This window comes from Myodes glareolus, chromosome 14 (genome assembly GCF_982192425.1).
Source record: "Myodes glareolus chromosome 14, mMyoGla1.1, whole genome shotgun sequence".
Taxonomy (NCBI): Eukaryota; Metazoa; Chordata; class Mammalia; order Rodentia; family Cricetidae; genus Myodes; species Myodes glareolus.
In genome coordinates this window covers 41951696-41972516 of record NC_142039.1, presented here as the reverse complement: position 1 = coordinate 41972516, position 20821 = coordinate 41951696, and the positions used below count along the sequence as shown (strand labels likewise).

Genomic DNA, 20821 nt, shown 5'->3' with positions numbered 1-20821 from the left:
GTAAAGAAATGGAAGACAAATATAACAAAAAGTTTGAAGAAATGAGTAAATTCGTAAATGATACCCTGGGAAACCAAGAAAAAGCAATCAAACAGGTAATGGAATCAGTTCAAGAATTGAAAACTGAAATGGAGGCAGTGAAGAAAACACAAACCGAGGGCCGGCTGGATATGGAAAATCTAGGTAAACGAACGGAGACTACAGAATCAAGCTTAACCAATAGAATACAAGAGATAGAAGAACGAATCTCAGATTATGAAGACACCATAGAGAAAATAAACGCCCTGACCAAAGAAAACAGCAAATCCAACAAATTCTCATCACAAAACATTCAGGAAATATGGGACATAATAAAAAAAAACCAAATCTAAGAATAATAGGAGTAGAAGAAGGAGAAGAATTGCAGATCAAAGGTCCAGAAGATATATTCAACAAAATTATAGAAGAAAACTTTCCCATCCTAAAGAGGGATATTCCTATGAAGGTGCAAGAAGCATACAGAACTCCGAATAGACTGGATCAGAAAAAAACATCCCCTCGCCTTATAATAATCAAAACACAAAGCAGTCAGATTAAAGAAAGGATATTAAGAGCTGCAAAGGAAAAAGGTCAAGTAACCTATAAAGGTAAACCTATCAGACTTACACCAGACTTCTCTATAGAAACCATGAAAGCCAGAAGGTCCTGGATAGAGGTACTGCAGAAATTAAGGGACCATGGATGCAAGCCCAGACTACTTTACCCAGCCAAGCTTTCATTCACTATCAATGGAGAAAACAAAATATTCCAGGATAAAAACAAATTTAAACAATATGTAACTACTAATCCAGCCTTACAGAGAATACTAGAAGGAAAATTACATCCCAAGGAATCCAACATTGCCAACACTGACTACAATAATTCAGACATCTAGCGACCCTTCACTAGCACAATTCAAAGAAGGAAAACACATACACTCTATTTCCCCCCAAAAAAATGACTGGAGTCAACAACCAATGGTCATTAGTATCTCTTAATATCAATGGACTCAATTCACCTGTAAAGAGGCACAGACTTAGAGATTGGATACGAAAACAGGATCCAACATTCTGCTATTTACAAGAAACACACCTCAACCACAAAGACAGACACCTACTCAGAGTAAAGGGTTGGGAAAAGGTTTTCCAAGCAAATGGACCTAAGAAACAAGCGGGTGTGGCCATTCTAATATCTAACAAAATCGACTTCAAACTAAAATCAATCAGAAGAGATGGAGATGGACATTTCATACTCATAACAGGAACAACTCAACAGGAAGAAGTCTCAATCCTGAATATCTATGCCCCTAATATAAAAGCACCCACATATGTAAAAGAAACTCTTCTAGAACTCAAGGCAGTCATCAAACCACACACACTAATAGTAGGAGACTTCAACACTCCTCTCTCACCAATGGACAGGTCAATCAGACAGAAACCAAACAGAGAATTAAGAGATTTATTGGAAGTATTGAATCAAATGGACTTAACAGACATCTATAGAACACTCCACCCAAATAGGAAAGAATATACCTTCTTCTCTGCAGTTCATGGAACCTTCTCGAAGATTGACCACATACTCGGTAACAAAGCAAACTCCCACAGATACAAAAAAATATTAGTAACCACCTGTGTCTTGTCAGATCACCATGGATTAAAATTAGAATTCAACAACAATGCTACCCCCAGGAAGTCAACAAACTCATGGAAGTTGAACAGTCAACTACTAAATCACCCCTGGGTCAAGGACGAAATTAAGAAAGAAATTAAAGTCTTCCTTGAATTTAATGAAAACAAAGACACAACATACTCAAACCCATGGGACACTATGAAAGCAGTGCTAAGAGGAAAGTTCATAGCAATAGGTGCCCAAATAAAGAAAACGGAGAAAGCACACATTGGAGACCTAACAGCACACTTGAAAGCTCTAGAAAAAAAAGAAGCTGATTCACCCAGGAGGAGTAGAAGACTGGAAATAATCAAACTGAGGGCTGAAATCAACAAAATAGAAACAGAGAAAACAATCCAAAGAATCAATGAATCAAAAAGCTGGTTCTTGGAGAAAATCAACAAGATTGACAAACCCCTATCCAAACTAATCAAACGGCAGAGAGAGCACATGCAAATTAATAGGATCAGAAATGAAAAGGGGGACATAACCACAGACACAGAGGAAATTCAGAGAATCATTAGATCTTACTACGAAAGTTTATATGCCACAAAGTTGGAAAATGTAAAAGAAATGGACATTTTTTTAGATAAGTACCATATACCAAAGTTGAACCAAGAACAGGTGAACAATCTAAATAGACCTGTTAGTCGCGAAGAATTAGAAGCTGTTATCAGAAATCTCCCTGCCAAAAAAAGCCCAGGACCAGATGGTTTCAATGCAGAATTCTAACAGAACGTCCAGGAAGAGCTAATTCCTATACTCCTTAATGTATTCCATAATATAGAAACAGAAGAGTCCTTGCCAAACTCCTTCTATGAAGCTACAGTTACCTTAATACCAAAACCACATAAAGACACAACCAAGAAGAGAATTACAGGCCAATCTCACTTATGAACATTGACGCGAAAATTCTCAATAAAATCCTGGCAAACCGAATCCAGGAACACATTAGAAAAATTATCCTTTATGATCAAGTAGGCTTCATCCCAGAGATGCAGGGATGGTTCAACATACGCAAATCTATCAATGTAATCCATCATATAAATAAACTGAAAGAAAAAAACCATATGATCATTTCATTGGATGCTGAAAAAGCATTTGACAAAACTCAACACCCATTTATGATAAAGGTGTTGGAGAGACTGGGGATACAAGGATCATACCTAAATATAATAAAAGCAATATACAGCAAGCCGACAGCTAACATCAAATTGAATGGAGAGAAACTCAAAGCCTTTCCACTAAAATCAGGAACGCGACAAGGCTGTCCACTCTCTCCATACCTCTTCAATATAGTGCTTGAAGTTCTAGCAATAGCAATAAGACAACATAAGGAGATCAAGGGGATTCGAATTGGAAAGGATGAAGTTAAACTTTCGTTATTTGCTGACGATATGATAGTGTACATAAGTGACCCCCAAAACTCTACCAAAGAACTCCTACAGCTGATAAACACCTTTAGTAACGTGGCAGGATACAAGATCAACTCCAAAAAATCAGTGGCCCTCCTATACACAAAGGATAAAGAAGCAGAGAGGGAAATCAGAGAAACATCACCTTTCACGATAGCCACAAATAGCATAAAATATCTTGGGGTTACTCTAACCAAGGAAGTGAAAGACCTATTTGACAAGAACTTTAAGTCTTTGAAGAAAGAAATTGAGGAGGATACCAGAAAATGGAAAGATCTCCCTTGTTCTTGGATTGGGAGGATCAACATAGCAAAAATGGCAATTCTACCAAAAGCAATCTATAGATTCAATGTAATCCCCATCAAAATCCCATCAAACTTCTTCACAGACCTTGAGAAAACAATAATCAAGTTTATTTGGAAAAACAAAAAACCCAGGATAGCAAAAACAATCTTATACAATAAAGGAACTTCAGGAGGCATTACCATCCCTGACTTCAAACTCTATTACAGAGCTACAGTATTGAAAACAGTTTGGTATTGGCATAAGAACAGAGAAATCGACCTTTGGAATCGAATAGAAGACCCGGATATTAACCCACAAACCTATGAGCACCTAATTTTTGACAAGGGAGCTAAAGGTATACAATGGAAGAAGGAAAGCATCTTTAACAAATGGTGCTGGCATAATTGGATCTCAACCTGTAGAAGGATGAAAGTAGATCCATACCTATCACCATGCACAAAACTCAGGTCCAAATGGATTAAAGACATCAACATTAATCCATCCACTTTGAACCTGATAGAAGAGAAAGTGGGAAGTAGTCTACAAGATATAGGCACAGGAGGCCTCTTCCTAAGTAGGACCCCAGCAGCACAGACAATAAGAGAAACAATGAATAAATGGGATCTACTGAAACTGAGAAGCTTCTGTAAAGCAAAGGAAACTGTCAGTAAGACAAAAAGGCTGCCTTCTGACTGGGAGAAGATCTTCACCAACCCCTCATCAGACAAAGGTCTGATCTCCAAAATATACAAAGAACTCAAGAAACTAGGCACTAAAACTCTAATTAACCCAATTAAAAAATGGGGTACTGAACTGAACAGAGAATTCACAACAGATGAACTTCGAATGGCCAGAAGACACTTAAGGTCATGCTCAACCTCCTTAGCGATCAGGGAAATGCAAATCAAAACCACTTTGAGATACCATCTTACACCTGTCAGAGTGGCTAAAGTCAAGAACACCAATGATAGCCTATGCTGGAGAGGATGTGGGGTGAGGGGAACACTCATCCATTGTTGGTGGGAATGCAGACTTGTGCAGCCACTGTGGAAATCAGTGTGGCGGTTTCTCAGGAAACTGGGAGTCAACCTCCCTCAGGACCCAGCAATTCCACTCTTGGGAATATACCCTAGAGATTCCCTAGCATACTACAAAAGCATTTGTTCAACTATGTTCATAGCAGCACTATTTGTAATAGCCAGAACCTGGAAACAGCCTAGGTGCCCCTCAATAGAAGAATGGTTAAAAAAGGTGTGGAACATATACACATTTGAGTTTTACTCAGCGGTAAAAAATAATGACATCTTGAATTTTGCATGCAAATGGATGGACATAGAAAACGCTTTACTGAGTGAGGTAAGCCAGACCCAAAAAGAGGAACACGGTATGTATTCACTCATAAGTGGATTCTAACCATAATTTAAAGGTCTTTGAGCCTATTATTCGTGATCCTAGAGAAGCTAAATAAGAAGACGAACCTGATGAAGATTGTTTAGCTATCCGCCAGGAGGTAGGAAATAGTCAAGAGTCCCAGGTAACCTTGGGTGCATGGGGGGGGGGAGGGTTGTTGGAAGGGGAGAGGGTTAGAGAGAAGGGAGTAGGGGAGGAATGGAGAAAGCTCGGTTGACCGGGATGGGGGGAAGGGAGGAAGGATGAATATGGGATCAGGGAAGAATATATTTCAACTAAGGGAGTCATTTTAGGGTTTATAGGAAACTTGATTATATATGGGATCTCAGGTCCAAGGAGAGATCCCCAGATTGTTCTCTGGACAGAGGAGAGGGTGCCTGAACCGGCCTTGGCCCATAACCATACTGATGAATATTTTGCTTATCACCATAGATCCTTCATCTGGCGATGGATGGCGATACAGACGGAGACCCACATTGGAGCACCGGACTGAGCCCCCCAAGGTCCAAATGAGGAGCAGAAGGACGAAGAAAATGACGAAGGTCTGCGAGGGATGCTATCACCCACTGATACAAGGGGACTGATCTAATGAGAGTTCACCAAGGACAGTTGGACTGCGACTGAACGAGCACGTGATCCAACCAGATTCTCTGAATGTGACCGGATTCTCTGAATGTGGCTGGCCCGGAGTCTTTCTGAGAAGCCATGGACAATGACACTGGGACTAGTTTCCTCTGCATATACTGGATTTTTGGGATCCAGTCTGTTTGAATACTCACCTTCCTGGACCTGGAGGGAGGGGGGACGAACTTGAACTTTCTACAGGGCTGGAAACCCTGACTGCCCTTAGGGACAAAGAGGGAGGAGGAGAGGGAGGGGGGGGAGTGGGAGGGTGTTGGGAAGAGGGGCGTAAATGGAAACTTTTATAATTTAATAAAATTACTTTCAAAAAAAAAAAAAAAGAAGCCCTAGCTGAGGTGGGTCTTTGAGGCATGGATTGATACCCCAGCTTTCCTGCTCACAGGCCTGTCTTCCACAATTCTCGTCAATTGCAGTCTGGAAGGAGCATGAGTGGAAATTTTCAAAAGTAAACAATTTATACATTTTAAACTATTATTTCAAAGAATAGATTAAACTGCCACCCCAGCACAGCTGCCTGGGCTATCAGTTGTTCCTTTGTCTGGCATTGCGACTCCCCACCCTGTGGCAGTTGAGTAAATAGGTGTGTGTGGAGGGTGACACTTACAAGACTATTTGTCGTTTTCTTTCCTTTTTTGAAGCAGGATCTCTTTGTGTTGTCTTGGCCAGGTTGGACTAGAACTCACAGAGATCCAGCTGCCTCTACCTACCAAGTGGATGGAACATTCACTCCGAGTGGATGGAACCTCTCACGTATGCCCATTAAGCTCATTAATTCCCCAAGTCAGTTTGTTGTTAATGCTCTATGTTTCTCTGTCTATGTTTCTCTGTATCTCCCCATGGAATGAGCTTTTCTCTCTCCCTCCCTCCCTCTCTCTCTCTCCCTCAGTGCCACAATTCCACTGGGTTCATATGACTTCATGATGCTAATAGAGCTAATTTAAGAATGGTTTTGTGTACCAGCTGCTCAAGATGATTCCAAATTAGTTAGCTTAAATAGTGCACCTTCCTACAACATTCTAGTCAGAACTTCAAATAGGAACCTCAGAAAAACCCTACCGAGTACTCAGAGATTATTTGCAGTTATATCAGACAGTAATTTTGAAACTTCACCATCATTTTAGTCTTCCAGGATCCCATAGAAAGAACATTGCCCCCATAACTGCTGGAAGTAATTCTCGAAGACAATGTCCCCTCTCCCAACAAACTTTGCCCTCAGGGTTAGGAACATCAATTAGGGGAGTTGATTAAAGTGGTATAGGGCTGGAGGTTAGGGTGGAAATTATGTAGACTCGGGGATCTTTTTTGATTAAAAAAAAAGGAATTGGATGGGATAATAGATTTGTGTGAGCTTACTCATACTACTAATAATACTGAGTAATAGAATGAATACTTGTGAGCTATTTTTATAGACAATTTACATTGTATAGATTCTTGCATATTGATATAAATTCAAATTATATTTGTTATATTGAATATGCTCCTATTTCTGTTTACAATATGTGTACACCTAGGCAAAGTTATTTTGTCATATTATATGCATGCATGTTTCTTCCTTTGCTTAAGATATTTTGTATAATGATACAATTTTAGAATGTATTTATCATATTACACTATACATTTCTACCTCTGATCAAGATACTTATACATGTTTATATTTTGAGGCCATTGTCCTCATTTGCTGCACAGTTGTTTAAAGATTATTTAATAATTTGATATGAAGTCTTAGTCTTTAAGCTTTTAAAGAATTTTAAAGGTATTAAGAATTATAGGTCAATAGTCACCCATGTTTGTTATACTTAGAGTTTGACTAATCAGGTTCTTTAGATATATAGAGATTGTATTCCATATAGATAGGTAATCTTCAACCATTTCAAAGAACTGTAGAACATGGCATTTAAATAACTTAGGGTTCTGCTGAAGTGAGACACGATTGCTCCTGGCAGCACCAATCTATTCACAAGAAAATGTTTCGCACCAAAGACACTCCACTTGGAGCTTGTTTTCTTCTTGGTAAAACTGACCTTTGGGCAAAGAACTGCTCATGCCTCGACCACTGACAAAATGAAACTTAAAACAAAACAAAACCAACAACAAAAAACAATTACTGGGCATCATGGCCTACACCTGTAATCCCAGTACTTGAGAGGCTGAGACGAGGAGATCGTTGTGAGTTTGGGATCAGCCTAGGATCCATAGTGAGTTCCGGACAGCCTGAACCACAGAAGGAGATGCTGTCTCATGAAAACCACTCCACAAAGTATTGTGAAGTGCAGCCATCTAGAGCAGCATGCTAATCAGGTTCACTGGGCCACACATCCTGTGCCCTCTCCCTTCCGGCTTTATACAATACGGAAAGCTGAGGCCAAGAAATTGAGTCATTTTTTTTTCTAGATAGAATTGTAACAAATACTTTTAAAAACAAATTTTTAACTGAAAAGTCACAGTAGACAGAAAAGGAAGGAAGGCTATTATTCGGAAAAACCCAGTGAATATCTACAGTTGTTTTACAGCACATTTAAGCATTCTGGGGTTTTAGATTTTTGCCTGTCTCCCATTTCTTAGTTGTTCCTTACAAACTTGCCAATTATGAAAATAGATTTGATCCCAAACACAGTCTTGAGTTCCAATTTTTATCTGATATTACAGTTTTAATTTTTTAAAAAAGTTTTCTTTATAATAAAACGCCCAACAAAATGGGGGATGAGGATGACAAAGCAAACAAACAAACAAAACAAGAAGCAGTCTATAACAGTGTTTAATAGTTATCCCTCAGACGGGAGTGGGCTCAAGGATGCTCTCTGGGAGGCCCTTACTCTGGGGCTTTCCTCCAATAATTAAGCTGACCTAGACTAGCACTACCAAAAATAAGATTAGCGTGTAAGGGGAACACATTTACAATTTTGCTATTTGTAAAGGCAGTAAGCCAAAAGAAAATAATCTCAAATAGTACACGAACACCTTATATAACATCCGTGGGATTGTCAACGGCCTCTATGCAGTGTACCTCATTCTCGTAACTGTAGCTACCACCTGTCGTCAAAAGAAGGATGAGATGAAAGGCAATAAATGGCACTGAGCTAAATTGTCTTGAGCCAGTGCCCCACCTATGGGGAAAGAGCATTTAGTTCATCAACAATGCAGCACATCGTGAAGATGCTGTGTGTAGACACAGATACTCCAGAAGAGAAAGGCTGTTTACAGCTCTCCAGTGACAAATCTAGTCACAGAAATCAGGTTTCTCTGTAAATAAATTTGAATTCTTTACAATTTCCATTCCAAAAATCCCAATGAAACTTCACAACACCACAGCCTAGAAAAAGATTCCTAGAAATCCTTTGCTTCCTTTTGTCTCTGAACTTGACTCCCACACAGATTACTCTACGCAGAGAAAGACTAGGTGCCGACGATCCCAACGCCACCACCCTTAGACCCACCACTGGGTGGCTTAAGAGCTGAAGACGGACAGAACCGGGGGTCTGAGGAGGTCCGCAGTGGTGTTCTAATTCAGATCATTGTGGAGCCTGGCCCCTCCTGTCTGCTCAGACTTCTGGGAAAATCGGTCTCTTACTGAGAAAGTTCTTGTGCTTTAAACATTTGATAAAGATGACCAGAATTTTCAATCCTGGATAGATCAATAGATAGATGATAGATTATAATGATAGATTGTGGGTAATAATGATAATAGATACATTAGAAAGAGGTGATAGATAAATAAATTATAGATGTAAATTATAGAGAAATACAATATAGATTGCAATAATAGGTTGATGCTGGATATATGATAGGTGACCAATGGATAGAATATAGATAAATATCAGAGAGAAGATTAATAGGTAAGTAAATGATAGATACATAGATACATAGATACATAGATAATATCCAAAAGGACTCAAAGAAAGACTCAAATGGAGATTTGCACATCTGTGTTCACAATCTACAATAGCCAGAAGGTAGAAAAGGTCCAATTTTCCATCAATACAAAAATGGATGATCACCACATGGTTTGTACATATTTATAAAAAGAATATAAAAAAAGAATATAAAAATATATTTATAAAAAGAATATAGAAGAAGAAGAAGAAGAAAAAGAAGGAGAAGAAGAAGAAGAAGAAGAAGAAGAAAAAGAAGAAGAGGAAGAAGAAGAGGAAGAAGAAGAGGAAGAAGAAGAGGAAGAAGAAGAGGAAGAAGAAGAAGGAAGAACAAAATTCTGTCATACTTTCCAGCAGAGGAGAAACTGAAGACAACTGTGCTCGGTGGAATAAGTTTAACACAAAAGGCCACATTGTATGTTTCTTCCGCTGTGAGTAAGCAATTACAACAAACAAGCTCCCAGGGACAGAATGCAGAGGAGAGATTATACCCTGGGAGAAGCAATCATGTGAGGTTATTGTTTGTTGTAGGCCTCATTTCTATTTGAAATAACAAAGAATTTCCAGGTGAGATATTGAGAGTGGTTAACCAGTCTTGCAAATACACTTATACACTTGGAATGTATGATGGATAGGTGATAAGTTTTATGCTATGTTTATTTTGTCACAATAAAAGGATAATACTCCAACATTTTCTGCTCCTGCCAAGAGGGAACTCTCTAGTACACCAAGTTCCTGTTGCAACAACAAAGTCAAACAGAGATAGCAAAGGAAGAAGGATTCCTAAGGATGTTCAAGTCACCCACAGCAAGGTACAGAAGGAGAAGTTGAGGGACAAGAGACAGACAGGAAACAAAATGCAAAGTAGAATGGTAAATATGGCACAGGAATGGTTACCTTGCAGGGTGAGGTGGCACACACCTGGAGTCCTAGGAGCTGGGAGTCTGAGGCAACAGGATTGCCACAAGTGTGAAGCCAATCTGAACTACAGAGTGAGTTCTAAGCCAGCCTGTGCTACATTGTGAGATCCTGTCTCAAGCAAACAAACACCTTAAAAATAAATGATCTGAGTCCCACCCAGGACACAGAGGCAGAGGCAGGCAGATCTCTGAGTTCGAAGTCAGCCTGCTCTACAGAGTGAGGTTCAGGACATTGCAGGACCACACAGAGAAACCCTGTCTCAAAAAACCAAAACAAGACAGAATTTGGAGGAGGTGACAGTTTGAAAGTTTGCGATCATAACAAACCTCAACTAACAAGATCTCATCTAAAGGTGACCCGTCCATGTTCTGTCTGCACAAATTCAAGAAAAACACCGGAATGCTGGAAGAAACAGAACAGAGAAAAGAAACTCTACTCACATCGACCGAGAAAGATCAGGAGAGCTGTCTTGCCTCTGTCCACTCACCAACAGACAGCTGTGGGGCTCCTTACACCGTGAGGCCTACTAATGGTTCTTTCGGTTTGCTTTTTAAGCGCTGTATATTCTCCATAATGGCAGTACTAAGTGGTATTCTCCCCATCAATAAGAAAGAGCCCTCCTCCTTTTCTCTGCAAGCCCCCAGCACCTGCTTCTTCCTGTGTTTTGATAACAGTCCTGTTACCTACATCCCCTGGAGTTTTTGATTTGCATTTCCTTCTGGATTAGTGGGGATTGTGGTCAGGGACTTTCACATAGGTTTTCGTGTTTGCATAGCCTTTCTGAGCGCTTACTAGCCAGATCATTAGTTCTTAGCTGGATGATCTGGTGTTCTCCAGTGAGTAGCTAGAGTTCTCTTTCCCTGAGCTTCAACCCTTCATGGGATAAGTGGCCTACAAATGCTTTCTCCCGTTCTTCTTAGCTGGTTTCCCCTTTGCTGTATAGAAGCTTCACAGTCTGACTTGATCCTGGTTGTCAATTTGGAGTTCTGTTGCCTCACATTTGGGGTCACATTCCCAAAATCTTTGCTCAGGCTGCATCTTGCTTTCATTGAGCAAGACTGGTCACTCCGCAGTTGCAGATCTTGTACTTCATTCTTAACTCTCTTTTCATGAATCTTTGTTGATTAGTATGACGAGAGGCGGGTGTAAGTGTACTCTACACACCTGTACTGAAGCGCATGTTAGTATTCAGGCATCTTGCTGGCCTGCCCTTGGGGTCCTGACAGGCTACGTCCTCAGCTGCAGCCACTAAGAGCACTTCCTGTACACATTCACTAAGTTTCCTTATAAAAGGCAGACTTTGCCGACCGTGTGTGTGTGTGTGTGTGTGTGTGTGTGTGTGTGTGTGTGTGTCTGTGTGTGTGTGTGTGTCTGTGTGTCTTCCTCTCTTTCCCTCTCTCTCCCTTCCTCTCCCTCCCTCTCCCCCACCACTCTTGTACCCAGGGGCAGGTCCCCGCCATCCTCTCTGCCCCCATCTCTGCCCCTTCTCTCTCCTCTTCCAATAAACCCCCATGTGAGCCCTGTTGTATGCCGTGACTTCTTTTCACGCTGATTTTAAAGAATTTATGACGGTGCATTCTCTGAAACAGAATAAGGTAGAAAGGGGCAATTATTAGATAGTGCTTTGTTGATTTATTTCATGATCTACTTAGAGCACTGCCTGCACTGCCTCCTTGGCAAGCATAGCATCGTTTGCTTCCTGGAACTGAAAGACTTGGAAAAGAAGCCCAAACAATGGGCTGGTGCTCTTAACAGCCTGCTTCCTGCCACGTAGGCTTTTGTAGAATCCCATTTGCTTGTCCACGCCACCTTGTGGTTTTGGAGAGTATAAAATGAGAAATCAAACTGAACCTGAACCAAGGCCTTTCAGGAGCTGTCCTGGTCCACCAGTGACATCTTTCTTCCACTCACATTGGAGTTAGAGCGCTTATGCCAAAAGGACTCCCACAACATTTCCTGAGGTCCCCAAGCCAGCCGTCCTTCACCACCATCTCAACTGATCTGCAGAGGCTGCAGCTTGGACCCTCTCAGCCCAGGAAGCCAGGACCCCAATGGGATTCGGAGGGTCCCCTTCCAGGGGGCAAGGGGTAGGTGAGACCCAGGGCCAGCGTCTCTGAGTAAAAGAAGATGAGACTGGGCAATGAATACAGGCAGGAAGAGCTAAGCGCAGGCTTGACCACCCTGCAGGACATTGTATTGGAAGCCTCACTGGGATCCAGAGGTGACACAGGTTGCCAGGGAAAAGCCTTAAAGGGATACTGAGGCACTGGTATTGTCTCCAGAGAAATACATAGACTAGGAATTGAAAATAAGAATGTAACTCCAAGGGGAAGGGGAACAAGGAATGGGAACGACTGTGTCAGTGCCTGTAAGGATCCCCACCCTGTGGATACAGGTTTGGTTAGGGCCCAACCTGTGTTTGCACTGAGGACTTTTCTCTGAAGCAGCTCTTGCCTTTCTTAATAGGAGGTGACCTTAGGACATGTGGTCCTAAGGTAAGGGCTCTTAAATTGGAGACAGGCAGTGGTCAAGTGGGCACCTGTTTGAGGGAGACCAGTCCACCTTACACATCACACAGAATTGGGTCTAAACATATACCCCTCTCAACTCCTGCTTAGAAACTCTTCTGGTCATGGGGCCTGAACAGTTCAATGTGAGACCTATGTAGTCCAGCAAAGACTGTTAAGGATGAAGACATCAAGAAAGCCCCAATTAGCCTCCCCAGAGCATGAAATTTTGCCGTGATGGCACCTCCAACTGGCTCCAATTGTCAGGGTCACAAGGCACGAAGGCAGGAGCAGGCCACCAGATCAGGTCTCCCCAGTGGCATCCACCTACCACTGAGAGAAATGCCAGGTCCTTCCTTATCCAAGCTGTGCTATCGGGCATCATACTTAACCACTCTGCAGACCAGCCAGAGTTGTGGTGAAGGAGGTCTGGCTGGCTAGGGGACCTCAGGAAATATTGGGGAGCCATTCTAGAATAAGCGTTCTGATGCAAATGAGAGCAGAAGAGATGTCACTGGTGCACCCATGGCAGGACAGCTCTTGAAAGGTCTTGGCTCAGGTCCAGTTTGCATTCTCACTTTATACTCTCCAAAATCACAAGGTGGCAAGTGGCGTGGACAAGCAAATGAGATTCTACCAAAGCCTACGCAGCAGGGAGCAGGTCATTAAGAGCACCAACCCATGGTTTAGGCTTCCTTTCCCTGTCATTCTGTTTCAGGAAGCAAGTGAAGCTATGCTTGCCACGTAAGCAATACAAACAATGCTTTAAGGAGAACGTGAATAGATCAGCAGAGCACCATCTAATTGGCCTTTTTTCCTACCTTATTCTGCCTCAGAACATGCACTTCAATACATGTGTTCAGAGCGCACTCATCAGCTCCATATACATTTATTTAAACTGAGCCAGGATTGAAGAACAAGATCTGCACCTGAAGAGTGACCAGTCTTGCTCAGTGAAAGCAAGATGCAGCCTGAGCAAAGATTCGGAGTCATGTGACTCCGAATGTGAGGCAACAGAAGTCCAAACTGACAACCAGGATCAAGTCAGACTATGAAGCTCTGTTCAGCAACGGGGAAAACAGGTAAGAGACAGTGTGCAGAATGGAAGGAAGCGCTTGCAGGTCACTTATCCAATGAGGGGTTGAAGCTCAGGGTAAGAGAACTCTAGCTACTCACTGGAGAACACCAGATCATCCAGCTAAGAACTAATGATCTGACTAGTAAGCGCTCAGAAAGACTATGCAAACACGAAAACCTGTGTGAAAGTCCCTGACCACAATCCCCACTAATCCAGAAGGAAATGCAAATCAAAACTCCAGGGGATGTAAGTAACAGGACTCTTATCAAAACACAGGAAGAAGCAGGTGCTGGGGGCTTGCAGAGAAAAGGAGGAGGGCTCTTTCTTATTGATGGGGAGAATACCACTTAGTACTGCCATTATGGAGAACATACAGCGCTTAAAAAGCAAACCGAAAGAACCATTAGTAGGCCTCACGGTGTAAGGAGCTCCACAGCTGACTGTTGGTGAGTGGACAGAGGTAAGACAGCTCTCCTGCTCTTTCTCGGTCGATGTGAGTAGTGTTTCTTTTCTCTGTTCTGTTTTTTCCAGCCTTCCGGTGTTTTTCTTGAATTTCTGCAGACAGAACATGGATGGGTCACCTTTAGATGAGATCTTGTTAGTTGAGGTGGGTATGACCACAGACTATCAAAATGTCTTTAAATCACTTCCTCCAAATTCTGTCTTGTTTTGGTTTCTTTTGGTTTTTCAAGACAGGGTTTCTCTGTGTGGTCCTGCAATGTCCTGAACCGCACTCTGTAGAGCAAGCTGACTTCGAACTCAGAGATCTGCCTGCCTCTGCCTCTGTGTCCTGGAACTCAGATCATTTATTTTTAAGGTGTTTGTTTGCTTGAGACAGGATCTCACAATGTAGCACAGGCTGGCTTAGAACTCACTCTGTAGTTCAGATTGGCTTCACACTTGTGGCAATCCTGTTGCCTCAGACTCCCAGCTCCTAGGACTCCAGGTGTGTGCCACCTCACCCTGCAAGGTAACCATTCCTGTGCCATATTTACCATTCTACTTTGCATTTTGTTTCCTGGCTGGTTCTTGTCCCTCAGCTTCTTCCTTGTTGCGCGTGACTTGAACATCCTTAGGAATCCTTCTTCCTTTGCTATCTCTGTTTGACTTTGTTGCTGCAACAGGAACTTAGTGTACTAAAGAGTTCCTCCTTGGCAGAAGCAGAAAATGTTGGAGTATTATCCTTTCATCGTGACAAAATATACATAGCATAAAACCTACCACCTAATCATCATACAGTCCTAGTGCATAAGTGTATTTTCGAGACTAGTTAACCTCTCAGGAGGATCCTGAGGTAACACAAGCTTTCAGGGAAAAGTCTTAAAGGGATACTGAGTCACTGGTATTGTCTCCAGAGAAATACACAGACTAGGAATTGAAAATAAGAACGTGTAACTCCAAGGGGAAGGGGAACAATTGTGTGAGTGCCTATAATGATCCCCACCTTGTGGACATGGGTTTGATTAAGTCCCCACCTGTATTTGCACTGAGGTCTTTTCTCTGAAGCAGCTCTCACCTTTCCTAATAGGAGGTGACCGAGCATGGGGTTATACGTGTGGTCCTAAGGTATGGTTTCCTAAGTTGGAGAGAGATGGTGGCCAAGTGGGCACCTGTTTGAGGGAGAAGCTGGGCTTCTCCAGTGTACCCTACAAATCACACAGAATTAGGTTTGAACATACACCCCTCCCAACTCCTGCTTAGGGACACTTCTGGTCATGGGGCCTGAAGAGTCCGATGTGAGACCTGTATAGTCCTGTGGAGACTGTTAAGCGTGAAGATACAGAATTTAGATACAGAAACTTTTACTGATGGAGCTGAAGCCTACAATGGGGGAACAGCCTCTCGCATCAAGAGATTCAAAGCAGCAGTACCTGGAGAAAGAAGGGGACTTGCTTACCTCAGAAGCAAAGATACTGAAGCAGAGATCAAACCCTACACCTCGTAGAAGCTGCTTGGGCTCCTTTTATGGTAGTGGTGAGTGCCGGGCTCACACAGAGACAGGGGCCAATGAGTGGGGAAAACCAACCAGCAAACAAAGCGGTCAGGCAAACCACTCTCCATGAAGAGATAGCTCTGCAGTGTCCTGCATAAAGTATGTTTTGTACTCTCCGTGCTCCCAAGACTTCCTGTCACATAAGTCAGGAGAAAGGAAAATAACAACTGATAAAAGGGAGAAAAATCAAGAAGGTTGGCTGATTACCACTGACAGGAAACTAATAATTCTTGCGATGACAGTTCAGCCTAGTCTGGCAAGCTCATGAACCAGCCCTTCTGGAAAAACTGCCTGTGTTCATTAGGGTTCTCTAGACTAACAGAACTTATAGAATGAATCTACAGACAGACAGACAGACAGACAGATAGATAGATAGAGATAGATTTATTGATTCAGATCTCTAGATAGATAGATTTATTGATTCAGATCTATAGATAGATAGATAGATAGATAGATAGATAGATAGATAGATAGATGGTATTCACACATATTTATATATAAATAAGGGAGATTTATTAGAATGACTTACAGGCTGTGGTTTCGCTAATCCCACATGGGTGGCTATGAACAGTAGTTTCTCATCACAAGGCTGGATGTTTCACCTGGTCTTCAATATATGCCTCAATCCCAAGGAAGTGGGCTCCAATGCCAGTGAAGGAGTGGGCTTGCTAGTGAGGTGAGAACACACAGGCAAAAAGCAAAAGCTTCCTTCTTCCATGTGCTTATATAGGCTTCCAGCAGAAGGAGTGGCCAAGATGAAAGGTGTGCTTTCTCACCTCAAGATCCAGATGAAAGGTGTGTCTTCCCACTTCAGAGATCCTGATTAGAAGTGATTCTTCCCATTTCCAATGAAGCAAAAATCCCTCACAAGTGTGCCACTCTGTTTTGGGGTTTTAGTTAACTCCATTTGACAACCAAGAATAGCCTTCACACCGTCCTCCAAAAATTCTTACAAAGATACTTGGTGATCCTGAAGCTACCGACACCGACCCGAAAGGTTAGCAAATCCTCTCTGCAGTGTGTTTGGAGCAATCTCAAGGGGGGGACTCAAGGCCCCATCCTGACGCATAAACAGGCGCCCCACCCATTTGAACATATAAAAGTGAACTTTGACTGCCATTCAGCCTGGAAGAGGGGACCAATATTTGATGCTAGTGGTGTGCACTTTACAGCCTGGGTAGAAGCTTTTCCTGCTTGCACAAACAATTAGTTTTGAATGTGCACATACAATACTACCCACAGTGATAAGCCTAGGTCAATAGAATAAATAGGACTTTTTAAATGACACTGGCCAAACATTACTAAGAAACAGACCTCCTTCGGCCAGAAACTCTGCCACTTCTACTGCTTAGGGAGCATTGTGTACCCTGGAAAAGGAGTTCCTATCCTTCTGAGATCATATTTGGCCTCCCAGCTCCACTGTTTCCAAAGGACTTAGGGAACCTCTGAGATTATGGATGCACACACCTGCTTCCAGCAGTTCTTGAAAGTTCTTCTTGGCTGACACTACACACACACACACACACACACACACACACACACACACACACACAGTGTCTAGCCAAGGCTGCTCTGGACCAGGAATGCTCTGTAAGAACTGACCCAGACCAGCCTCTGAAACTGACCATCTCAAAACAACCTGGGGATGGGAGTAATAGCTCAGCTCCTTCTCTGTCTCTTGATGTCCTTCCTGCTCATTTTTATTCTGTTTTTATTTGATGAGCATTGGTGCTTTGACTACATGTATGGCTGTGTAAAGGTGCCAGATCCCCTGGAACTAGAGTCATAAACAGTTGTGAGCTGCTGTGTGGATGCTGGGAATTGAACCCCAGCCCTCCAGAAGAATAGCCAGTGCTCTTAACCTCTGAACCATGTTTCTAGTCCCGTCCTTCCTGATCTTGATGCACATCAGAACCACCCCTATTCAGTCTCTCTGACCTTGTCAAATAAATTAATCTGGAGACTTTTCCAGGGCATCTCCAACATCCATCTGTATATCTAACTGCCTCCAAGAGAAGTTCTGCATTATCTCCTGGACCAGGCCAGCCACAGAACACCCTTTGGACCACACCATGCTGCCCATGCTTGAAAATCAGACTGTGATTCTATTTGGAGATGGTACCAGCTAGTGATACCTTATAGACAAGTGTCCAGCAGACAGAGAATGGGCTGTGGGGGGAGACTATTGACCTTATCTTAAATACTGGTCATTTGTGGGCTTTGCCACCACAGAAAGCTGGAAGGGAGCGCCCACAGAGGGACAAGGAGTTAAGACTGTAACGGGCCCTGGGGGAGGACTAACATGGGAATAGACCACAGAGAAGCTTTTCATGTGGGAAAACCATGTCTCAAAATGCTGGCTTTAGTAAATGCCATCCTCGGGCTCCTTAACCTAGGTCAGGCCTGCTGGATGTGCTTAAAGGCAAGCCAGGTTACTTCTACTGGAGTGGGAAAGGCTCGGCAAAGCCTAACTTTAAACACAAAAGTTTAAAGTTAAAGTTTTTAACTGGGCCACCTATTCAGTTCATAGGAAAAGCCCAATGTGTGGGAACCAGAAAGGGCTGTACCAGACTAGCTAAAAGAACAGTAGTTCCTGATGGTACATACTTCTCCTGCCCCCAAGGTATTGACACCTGCTACCCAGGAGACAGTCTTCTTGACACTTGACTTCGTGTGCTCCTAGAGAGCGGTGCAGTCGTGCTTGCATCCCTTAGATTCAAGAAATGAGAAAACGGCTACGCTTTCACTAGACCTGCAAGGAATGGCCCTCGCTGGGTCCAAGCCCACCAGTGCCCTGCAATAGGCATCCAACAAATCCAACACCACCAACTCTCTACCCAGCTCGAGGAAAAACCAAACCAAAACAAAAATTATCATTCAGGAAAGCATAACCACTCAGAAGCAGAGGGGTTCCTTTGCAGCAATACCCCTTCCAAGTCACAGGGGACTGGATGTGAGCGCCCCTGGGGGAGGCACATGCGTGGTTTCAAGTGAGGAAGGCTGTCTTTGTGCTAATCAATCAGGAATAGTATGAGAAAATGCCAAGAGTTATTTAAAGGGATTAAGGGCCAGAGGTGCAGGTGTGAGCTATGGAGACCATACACCAGAAGGATCAACCCATTGCTTCAGGACAGATCCATGAGCTGTTATGAAGGTGAAGAGAAGGGAAGGGGTAGAATAAGGCAGGAAAGACCAATTATTAGATGCTGGTCTATTGATTTATGTAGTGGTTTACTTAGAACACCGCTTGGATTGCTCATTTTCAAAGCCTAATTTTGTGTGCTAACTCTAATGGACTGACGGGGTGGTGGGGAGATAGCTGGAACTATGGGGTGTTGTCCTTAACAACCTGCTGACTGTCACGTACCCTTCTATGGAATCTTGCTCACTTGCCCACTCCCGCCTTCTGGGTCTAGAGCAGAAAATGAGAATGCACACCAGACCTGAAAGGAGACCTTTCAGGAGCTGTCCTGGCTTGGGTCCACCGGCGACATCTCCCATTGTCCACGCTCACTGGCGTTCAGACACTCTCGCCATCACCACTTCCTCTATTGCCACATTTCAAAGACGGCAGAGCACTTCCTGGGCCCTCTCCGGCTGGCTGCGGTCAGCATCAAATGGGAAGCATTACTGAACTTCTGGGAAAGTGCCAACATGAGCTGTGGTCTGAAACGGACTGAGGGCAAGAAAATTGCAAAATTCTTCTTCTTTTTAAAGAAGAAACTTTTCACTCAATAAAAATTATGAAATTTGAACATAGACCTGTCATTCAGGAGAAACTGTCTCTGTTAACAAAGATCAATGCGACAGATGGGCCGTTTATGAAATTTCATTTTTATTGTTTTTTATTGTTTTTATTGAGCTATATATTTTTCTTCGCTCCCCTCCCTTCCTCCCTCTCCCTTTCTACCCTCTCTCATGGTCCCCATGCTACACAGGGTTTCTCTGTGTAACAACCCTAGCTGTCCTGGAACTAACTCTTGTAGACCAGGCTGGCCTTGAAATCACACAGATCTGCCTGCCTCTGGCTCTCAAGTGCTGGGATTAAAGGTGTATGGCACCACCACCCAGCTAAATTGCAAAATTCCTAAGCAAAAGGCTGTGTTTGAGCTGTTGTTGTAGCCTCAAGAAACAGAAGTTTGAGTAAACCTTCTGATTGCCTCTTGTGTTGATGTGTTTGCACCCTAAGGTTCTAAGGGAGAACCTGCCATTCACATAGGAAAAGGACCCATTGGGTCTGAGCTTCCCCAGACTGGCTCTTCACAGCGCCGTGAGGATTGAACCTGCACATGTTTTCCTTAGGAAGCCTAGAAAGTTTGCAAGCCACCTAGAACTGATTTCTCTATCGTCACAGATTCCTTTTTAAATTAAACTTTTACAGATAACCCTAAGTTTACATGTACCTATAGGAAACAGTGCAGAAACATTTCATGTAGGTTCCACCCATGTTAACACTCCAAAACTACAATGCAGTGCAAAAATCAGCACATTAACTAGATGAGAGCATTTCTCCACAGTGTTCTTTTAGAAGCACGCCTTCTCCCCACCCACACCCACTGTGGATGCTTTCTGCATTCATCTGGGTGGGGAGGATTACGTGTCTGCAGTGACCAGAGGACAGCCCTGAGTGTCATTCCTCAGATGTCATCCATCTCTTTATTGTGAGACAGGGCCTCTCACTGACCTCTCACTGACCCGAAACTTGTGAAATAGATGAGGCTGGCTGCTCAGCAAACCCCAGAGCTCTGCCTGTCTCTACCAGGCCAGTGTGAGCAATGTGAGCACATAACTCTAGACTCGGCTTTTCTCACATGGTTTCTGGGGAGTTGAGTTCGGGTCTTAGAGATAGAAGGCAAGCAATTTACCAACCGAACTCTCTCCCCAGCCTAAACCGACTCTAAATTGACTCTATTTTAAGTTTAAATGAGATGAATATTGTGTAAGTATGACTATAGTTTGTTTTCTTTCCTCTTCCTTCCCTTCCTCCCCCTCCTCCTCCTGTTGTGCTAGATATT

At 42.9% G+C, this 20821-nt stretch overlaps 2 long non-coding RNA genes across 4 annotated transcripts in view; one reads left to right on the top strand and one right to left on the bottom strand.

Annotated features, from left to right (window-relative positions):
* The window catches only part of LOC148119850 (uncharacterized), a 28448-nt gene extending 11545 nt beyond the window's left edge, over window positions 1-16903 (bottom strand). Inside the window, exon 1 of the long non-coding RNA XR_015734865.1 lies at window positions 16336-16903. This is a non-coding gene — a long non-coding RNA (uncharacterized LOC148119850). The remainder of the gene's footprint in view (window positions 1-16335) is intronic.
* On the top strand, window positions 12010-19563 carry LOC148119849 (uncharacterized). Of its 3 annotated transcripts, none has more exons than XR_015734868.1 (4): window positions 12010-12315; window positions 13572-13817; window positions 14345-14420; window positions 17779-19563. It is a non-coding gene; the product is annotated as an uncharacterized LOC148119849 (long non-coding RNA). The 3 variants fall into 3 exon arrangements; XR_015734867.1 differs by lacking the exon at window positions 12010-12315 and having other exon boundaries at window positions 13092-13817; window positions 17779-17924; window positions 18430-19563; XR_015734866.1 differs by lacking the exon at window positions 12010-12315 and having other exon boundaries at window positions 13099-13817.
* The last annotated feature ends 1258 nt before the right edge of the window (window positions 19564-20821 follow it).